The 8,915-nt window shown below is 42.3% G+C and overlaps 1 long non-coding RNA gene across 1 annotated transcript; it reads right to left on the minus strand.

Moving 5' to 3' along the window:
* Positions 1 to 828: 828 nt before the first annotated feature.
* Positions 829 to 7,421, minus strand: LOC140712571 (uncharacterized). The gene is made up of 2 exons (XR_012094198.1): positions 7,307 to 7,421; positions 829 to 1,093 (listed from the first exon to the last, which is right to left on the minus strand). It is a non-coding gene; the product is annotated as an uncharacterized lncRNA (long non-coding RNA).
* Between the last annotated feature and the right edge of the window lie 1,494 nt (positions 7,422 to 8,915).

Below are 8,915 nucleotides of genomic sequence, written 5' to 3' on the forward strand. Positions count from 1 at the left end.
CCAGCATTTTGGAAGGTCGAGGTGGGTGGATCAGTTGAGGTCAGGAGTTGGAGACCAGCCTGTCCAACATGGTGACACTTCATCTCTACTAAAAATACAAAAATTAGCTGGGTGTGGTGGCCCAGGCCTGTAATCCCAGCTACTTGGGAGGCTGAGGCAGGAGAATTGCTTGAACCTGGGAGGCGGAGGTTGTAGTGAGCCAAGATCACACCACTGCACTCCAGCCTGGGTGGCACATCAAGACTCTGTCTCAAAAAACAAAAAACGAAAAAGAATGAAGAAAAGATGAAACAATATTATTTTCTTGATGGTACAAAACCCCTTTTTGCTTTCTGCTTTCCTATTAAGGTTGTATACTAATTTTATATTTATATGTAACTGAACTGAATATGCTTCATTTGAAAAGTTTGGTATAACACTTTGTGACACAATTCAAAAGTCTGCTTCTAAGATCAGTCTATTTTAATACCTGGCTTTAGTGATTCTCATGGCTAAAACAATACTACAGAGATAATGCAAGAAGGGCATTATTGGCTGCAATTGGTAAGTTAGACTCACTTTTTCACCCACATCCACCAGCTATGCAAAGGGTCTGTTGAAAGTTTACCAATACATTTTCATCTGCTTTGGGTCAATCAATAGTTCTTATATTCTAATCAAAGTGCTTCCCATTGACCAAACCCAGAGAAAGTCAGAAGGCAAAGAAGTCTGATTGATGCACCATTTTTACATAGATATGTAGAGACAGAGACAGATAAAGATATATTCAGTGTTCTCTAAAATTGTGCATTTGAAAGATTTTTAAATAATTTAGAAAAACCCCACTTCTCAGTTTTTTTACACTTTATTTTTATTGAGGTAAAATACACATTTAAAATTTACCATCTTTACCATTTTTAAGTGTACAGTTCAGTGGTAATAAACACATTTATATTCTTATTTTCCCTTTCATCTCTCCCTCTTCCCTGTCTTTCCTGGTCTCTGGCAATCATCCACTTTTTTAGCTCCCACATGAGTGAGAACATGTGCTATTTGTCCATCTGTGCTTGGCTTCTTTCACTTAACATAATGGCCTCCAGTTCCATCCATGTTCCTGCAAATGACAGAATTTTATTCTTTTTTATGGCTGAATAATATTCCATTGTATATATATGCCACATTTTCTTTATCCATTCATCCACTGATGGACCCTTAAGTTGAACCCATATCTTGGCTATTGTGAATAGGGCTGCAATAAACATGGAAGTGGAGATATCCTTTTAATATATTGATTTCCACCCTTTTTTTTGGACATAAAGATATGTCCAAAGCTCTCTGAAATTGTACATTTAAAAGGTTTTTTGTTTGTTTGTATAAGAGATGATATTGCTGTGTCACCAGACTGGAGTGCAGTGATATGATCATAGTTCATTGCAGCCTCGACCACCTGGGCTCAAGCAATTCTGCCACTTCAGCCTCCCAAGTAGCTGTGACTACAGGCAAGCACCACCATGTTCAGCTAAATTAAAAATTTTTTATAGAGTCCGGGTCTCACTTTATTGCCCGGGCTGGTCTTGAACTCCTGGACTCAAGTGATTCTCCCACCTTGGCCTCCCAAAATTCTAGGATTACAGGTGTGAGCTAATGTGCCCAGCCTGCATTTAAAATACTTCAAAATAATGTAGAAAAATTCCATTTCTCAGTTTTCAGCTCATGCACATATCAGAATTTTTAATAACGGTAACACTGTTTATCAGAACCAACATTTCTCAATGATGGAAACAATTCTAAATATCCACCTTCAAAGTGTCCTCTCCATAGCATACATTTTTTTTTTTTTGTCAAAGCAGTCAGTTTCTCATTCATTGGTTACAATTCAGTACCTTCATTTTTGCAGAGCTGTTAGGTTGCATATTCCAGCAGCTTCTTGCCACCACGGAAATCTTAGAAAATACTTTTTACACAGTAATGTGACAGAAGGGGGCTCACCTGATAAGCCATTTTGGTTTATTTCTACTAGGTAGGATTACCTTTTAGGAATAGCTCAGGCAAATAGTGAGGGGAACAAGTGGATCCATCTAAGTTCCTGCAAGTAATACCTGGTGCACTGGAGTGGGGTAACTGAAGAAGAGTTGAATAAAGGCAGTTACAAAGGCATGTGCACAGTTCAGAGGAACCAGCAGTGGTAGGGAAGCAGTAGCAGGGACCCTTCTTGCTTTCTCCTAAGCCTGAAGGGGTAAGGAGAGGATGCCATGATCCAAGCCCAAGGAGAGAACTGGAGCTCTAGGAGTGGGGGCATGGACTGCAGCTGTGACTTTGGTAGAGGGATTGTATTAGTTTGTTCAGGTACCATAACAGACTAGCACAGATGTGATAACTTAAGCAACAGAGATCTATGTTCTTACAAGTCCAAGATACAGGTGCTGGCAGGGTTGGTTTCTTCTAAGGCCTCTCTCCTTCCAGTCTTCACATGATCTTCCCTCTGTGCCTGCACCTGTGTCCAAATTTCCTCTTTTTATAAGGCCACTGGTCATATTAGATTAGGGTCCCACCTAATGATCTCATTTTAACTTAATTACCTCCTTTAAGGTCCCATCTTTAAACACAGTTACATTATGAAGTACAGGGGGTTAGGAATTGAACATATTAATTTGGGGGGGACTTAATTCAGCCCATGACATGGACACTGCCAACCTGTGGCCCACAGGGAGGAAGCATTAATCAATCTTTGCTCCAGCCCGCCTGGCAGCCTACTGGTCTGCCGGCATCTCTCATTGGCCAAACCAGATGGAAGTCAGAGGCAAGTAAGCTTGTTTAATGACACCCTTGAAGGTCAGTCTCTTGAGATATAGACAGCAGAAAAGAGTAATCCGCAGGAACAGAGAGTTTCCAGCTCACAAAGTCACTGAGCTGAACTTAGAACACAGAGATTTCATGACAGACTTATGAATGATTTCATGTAGAAAGAGAGAGAGAAAGAGCCAGGGTGTTTGGTTTTGTGGATCGCACAAGAGATGCTAATTTCAGGGAACTGCTGTTACCAGGCTCAGCATTGCAGTGACAATTTGAATCTCTTGTATGGTGCTAGTCCTTGTGAGAATTAGAAAACCGCATCCCCTATGGGCAGACAAATGAGAAAACATTGCCTTCTGCTGGACCAAGCAGACTTTCTGGTACACAGCTTTTGGTGAGCAACCTGTTCACCCTACTCAGTCAAACACGCACTGTACGACCCTGTCAGCGCCCCTTACCATGGGCTCAGCTGGATGGCCCACACCCTGCCAGTCCTCTCTTTCTAGCCCCCAGCAGGAACAACTTGAGGACAAATTTTGATGTTGTGCCTGCTATAGTCTGCAAACTGCCAGCCTCCTAGTTCCACATGGAAAAAAAAAATCATTAAGCCATGAAAACATTCACATCTATCACTGGCTGTTTTATTAAATCATTCAAGCCCCTTGTGCTGGCAGTTTCTAGCTGATCTGAACTTAAATATTTGGTGGATCTTCCACCTAAAGGGAGTAATTAATGTTAATTTAGATCATTGTTCCTTGTTAGCACTTCTGGGAACCCCATTTTGAGAGTTTAGAATTATTAGCAAAAATGAATATAAGCATTGGCTACAAGCATTGAATTTTTTTCATCCATCGAACAGACTGCAGCTTGCGGTGAGAAAGCTACACACTGCACAACTATGGGGGTGCCATTCACATAGTCATTGTACATTTGTATGGGCTTTCTGACAATTTTCTAGCAGATGGCAGTAAAGACTTCTAAGAATAGTATGCCTCCTTCATCCCCAATTGATCTAAAGTTGCAGTTTGAGTAAGTGGCAGGAGAGGTATCCATGTGTGTGAGACACTAGGAGTGGGGCTGGGGGAAAGGAAAGGACCCAGTGAAGACAAAGGTGTGATCCCCATTTCTCAGTACAGTGGAGGAGGGAGACACATGGGCACACCCTTATGAAGCCTCAGCTTCAGAATAATACCCAGATGCACTCCTTCCATCTGCCCCACCATCTCTGGTTCTGTGATGAGGTGTGAATGAGGAGAACATTCCACCACCCCACTCAGGCAGTGGCAACATTGGGCTATTAAAGCTATTCCTCAGGCTTGAAGGGTCAAGACTCTGAGAGACCCATGATAGCCACTGCCAGGTCAGGATAGGGAGAGTCGCAGAGACCCAGGGGACTGGGGTGGATGGTGAGCACATTGCAGGCCCTGGAGCAGCATGCTTGGTTCCCTAGTTGCCACGGCTGTCTTTTGAAGCCACTGGAACAACACTCAATGCACCAGAGCCCCTGTAACCACGAACTGCATCCTTGTTTAGCCAAACCTAGTTTCCTCTTTTTAGGAGAAAGGAGGGGAACTCTTTTGCAGTATCCACAAAGCCAGTACAACTACACATGGGAAGCCACTTATATCCCTGCTACCCTAAGCCTAGCTCCCTGCTGCCCATGAGGACTAGCCCCCTCTCAGCTGCATTCCTCAGGCTCTCTGCTGGTCTTTGCCAATACTCATCCTCTAACCCATGGGCTCTTCCTACTGTTTTTTTTTTTTTTATGACAGATGCAGCAAAGAGGTCATTAGATAAGGATTCTTTTACTTGAGAATAGGATTCTGACCCTCCATGCATGAAGAGCTTGTGGCAGATACTAGATTGCAGTAAGATGAGGTGGAATGTAAGGTGGGCACATGGAGACAAATGGGGTTGGCAGCATCGATCAATGGTGCAGAGGGCCAATTGGAGGACGAAACAGATGAGATGAATTAGATTGGGGAATTCACACTTCCCCATGACCACAGAAGGTTGAAGCTCTTTTCATTCTCAAAAACTCAAAAGCATTTATTTTAGAAATTTAAGAATTAACTCATGGTTAATGAGAGGGTTCAACTGGTGAGGATGAGTCCCTGTGCTCTGTGAAGCGCTTTTCTTGGGAGGCACTTGAAAAATACCTGGGAAGATCCAGAGGCTGCTGCATTTGAGTTTCTGTGGAAAGCTGGATTTGTGGCCTTAAAGATAGTAACTCACTGCTGACATCGTAGAAACATTGCTGTTTCCTTAATTTAATACATGCCAAAGTTGGTGGCTGAGAGATTGTATCTTACAAGCCTATTACCAGCCGATTTACTAGGCCTTCAGGGAACAGCTTTGGAAAGGGGATGTTAATCAATCGTTCATTTTATCTTCTTTTTCTCCTACACTTTTTACTTTCTCTTCCTTATATTATTTTCTCACTCATCTTACTCAGTCTTTCTTTTCTACTTCCTTTCTCTCCTTTATGTCACCCTCTCATTACTTCTCTTTATATTTTTTTAGGATTTTCCACTTCCACACCCTTCCTGCCCTTCAACTGTTTCAAACTTTTAGCACATTCCATATGACAGTGAGACATAAGCAGACTTCATGGGGCAAATTTATGGCATCACAAAATGTCCCTTCTTGTGGAGAGTAGTTGCTCTCTTATGGCAGAATTACTTCTCTTCTTTAATATGTGGTTCTCTTTTGCTTCTGGGCAAAGAGTAGGAGGAGAACCAACTTGCTCACCACCTCCAAACTCCCACACAGAGCAAGGTATCGGAGCCTGAGTAGTGTGAGCTGGGCTAAGGCATTTGCATGGCAAAGTGGGTGGTGCTAGCAATGGGAGATTGGTTGCACACAGAGGGAGTGAGCAATGGGTAAGTGTATTAGTCAATTCTCGCATTGGTATAAAGAACTACCTAAGACTGGGTAGTTTATAAAGAAAAGAGTTTTAATAGACTTATGTACAAGAGGCTGTATAAGAGGCCTGGTAGGGAGGCCTCGGGAAACTTACAGTCATGGCAGAAGGCAAAGCGGAAGCAAGCATATCTTCACATAGTGACAGGAGAAAGAGCTAAGGGGGAAATGCTACACACCTTTACACAACCAGATCTTGTGAAAACTCACTCACTATCATGACACCAGCAAGGGAGAAGCCCACCCCTATGATCTAATCACCTCCCACCAGGTCCCTCTCCCAACACTGGAGATCACAATTCAACATGAGATTTGGGTGGGGACACAGAGCCAAACCATATTAGTAAGTAGATCAAAGATATTGGGAGCCAGGCTTCTTACCATCAGAAAATAACTACAAAAATGGGAAGGGGCCAGTCACAGTGGCAAACCCAGCATTTTGGGAGGCCGAGGCAGGAGGACTGCTTGAGTCTAAGAGTTTGAGATTAGCCTGGACAACATAGTCAGACCCTCTCTCTGAAAATTAAAAAATAAATTAGCTGGGTGTGGTGTTGTGTGCCTGTAGTCCTAGCTACTTGAGAGGCTGAGGTGAGAGGATTGGTTGAGCCCAAGAAGTTGAGGCTGCAGTGAGCTACATAATGGCACCACTGTACTCAAGCCTGAGTGATAGAGTAAGACTCTGTCTCCAAGAAAGAAAAAAAAGGAAAGGGAAAATGAAATCTGTGGTTGAAAATACATGCTTTCCAATATTTACAGACAAGGTATAAATATGTGTGTGGACATATACATGCACATACACATACATACACTCCCTAACCCTGTCTACTGAAAAGGCTTGGGAACAGTGACATGCAAGTAGCAAAGAGTATACCTAGTACCCAAACCTTAGCTTCTAAATGTCATTCTCCATCAAAGGAAACTAGGGCTGACCGGGCGTGGTGACTTATGCCTGTAATCCTAGCACTTTGGGAGGCCAAGGCAGGCGGATCACTTGAGGACCAGCCTGGTCAACACGGCAAAACCCCGTCTCTACTAAAAATACAAAAATTAGCTGGGCTTAGTGGCACACGCCTGTAATCCCAGCTACTCAGGAGGCTGAGGCATGAGAATTGCTTGAACCCGGGAGGCAGAGATTGCAGTGAACTGAGATCATGCCACTGCACTCCAGCCTGGGTGACAAAGCAAGAGTCTGTTTCAAAAAAAAAAAAAAAAAAAAAAAAAAAACACAAAATAAGCCTGAAACATCTTGTGGTGCCAGTAGGCAAGGCAATGCTTAAAGAATGACAGGGACATATCTAAAAAACACAGAGGCTGGCTTGCAGGGCTCCACCGGGCCTAATGGGATAATTTGAACATCACAAGTAATGACTGCAAGCGATTAGAATCCATTGAGTAAAACAGGAAATTCTGAGTCCACACTCATATAAAGTAAATGAATAAATTAAAAGTTTGAAGACGTTTAGGGTATTTCCATGGTTTCAAAGCACTTCCTCACAAAATACTTATTAACTGCAAAGTGTGAAAGGTAACTTTACAGTGGAGATGCCTGGCAGACACCACCTTAATTAAGTGATCAAAGAGAGCATCATAGGTAAACAGTGGAATCACTCACCTCCTGATGGGGTGCAGTGAGGAGAACACAGCTTCACTTTGTTGATATTCCTGCCAAAAAGTTTCTGCCATGCAGACACTTCAAACAAACCAATCTGAGACACTCTGCAAAATCACAGGCCCATAATCTTCAACTGCGTCAAAGTCATGAAAGTCAAAGAAAGACCGAAGAGCTATTTCAGACTGAGAGAAACTTAAGAGACATAATTAATGTGTGATTTTGAATTGGATCTTTTTGCAATAAAGAACATTACTGGAATAACTGGTGAAACTTGACTGGGGTCTGAGGTTTAGTTGGTAGTAATGAGTCCATGTTGCTTTGATGGTTGTGTTGTGGTGATGTAAGAGAATGTCCTTGTTTTTAGCAGGTAAGGGAGCATTTGTTCTGTGATCTGCTCTCAGGTAAATTAGGATACAAGTTCTTTATATTGTACTTGCAACTTCTGTGTTTCAAAATTTAAAAAATTTAATCAAATGGCATACCCACTTTTGGGAAAAATAGACATGAGGTAAACAAAATTCCCATGAATTTAGAACAAAGCATGAGAATTTTCAGAAATTTTATGTTTATGGTGGGCCACACTGGGCTATCTCTGCCTTGCATCGCTGGGGCTCTCTATTCTCACTCCTCAGCTCTCAAGGGTCCTTTGATGGCAGAATAAAAAAGCACTATGATTTGTGAGAGCCCTAGGAAGGCTGCAGTATTAGGTAATGGAAAGGGTCATCATCCTACCTCCCAACTCACTGGCCAGAGGAGGCAGCGACTGCCCAAATCAGCCAGCTCAGCGACTCACCTCTGAGCTGCTGCTTTGGGTGGAATGGAAGAAACTGGTTGGTGTCTTAGGTATAACATGAAGTGCCATGTAAGTGGCAGGAGGACTTGTGGCCTGCATCTCTTTTCCCATGTGAAGGGCCAAATGTGGAAATAAAAGGAGGATATGGAACATTTTTGCTGTTGCAGAGCTGTTTTGTCCTTCAGAGTCATTGCAATGGGCTCTGTGAGAGGGATGAGGTATATCATTTAAGAACATGTGACAAGACTCAGAATACCTATTATAACTCTATAGCCTACCAGAATCACTATCATGAAATAGTGCCTTGCTGTGCCGCCCTTGACTTTTATGAATGGGTCCTATCTGAACAGGCTTGGGAAATTGTCATTGTATTGGTGGAGAAATGTGGTGGACACCACCCAGTACCCCTTGCAGCAGCCCCTGTACAAAGCTAGTAAATACTATCTTTCTCCAGAAAATCTGGCAGGCTTTATTCTTTTTGACAGTAAGAGCTACAGGTGCATGTTCTTTTCTCCCTTTTCACCTTGGTTGCCAGGAAACATAATTATTGAAGTTTAACTGTAGTGATGGTGGAGAACTTTTGGCCTATAGAGCTACATTCTGTGTATTCCTTATGTCTCTTCCCTGTTAATTTATCAAGTTCAGATTTCTACATTTCTAATTAATTGTGTTTCCTATACAGTTGCCTCAAATCTTGGTAAAATACAGGTTTGTAAAACCAAACAAAACAAAAAACTCCAGATCATTGGAAGAATTAAGTTGAAGGATACAAAATCTTCTCAATAAAATTGAACTAAATGTTAGGGAGAAAATAAC

This window comes from Chlorocebus sabaeus, chromosome 10 (genome assembly GCF_047675955.1).
Source record: "Chlorocebus sabaeus isolate Y175 chromosome 10, mChlSab1.0.hap1, whole genome shotgun sequence".
NCBI classification, from domain to species: Eukaryota; Metazoa; Chordata; class Mammalia; order Primates; family Cercopithecidae; genus Chlorocebus; species Chlorocebus sabaeus.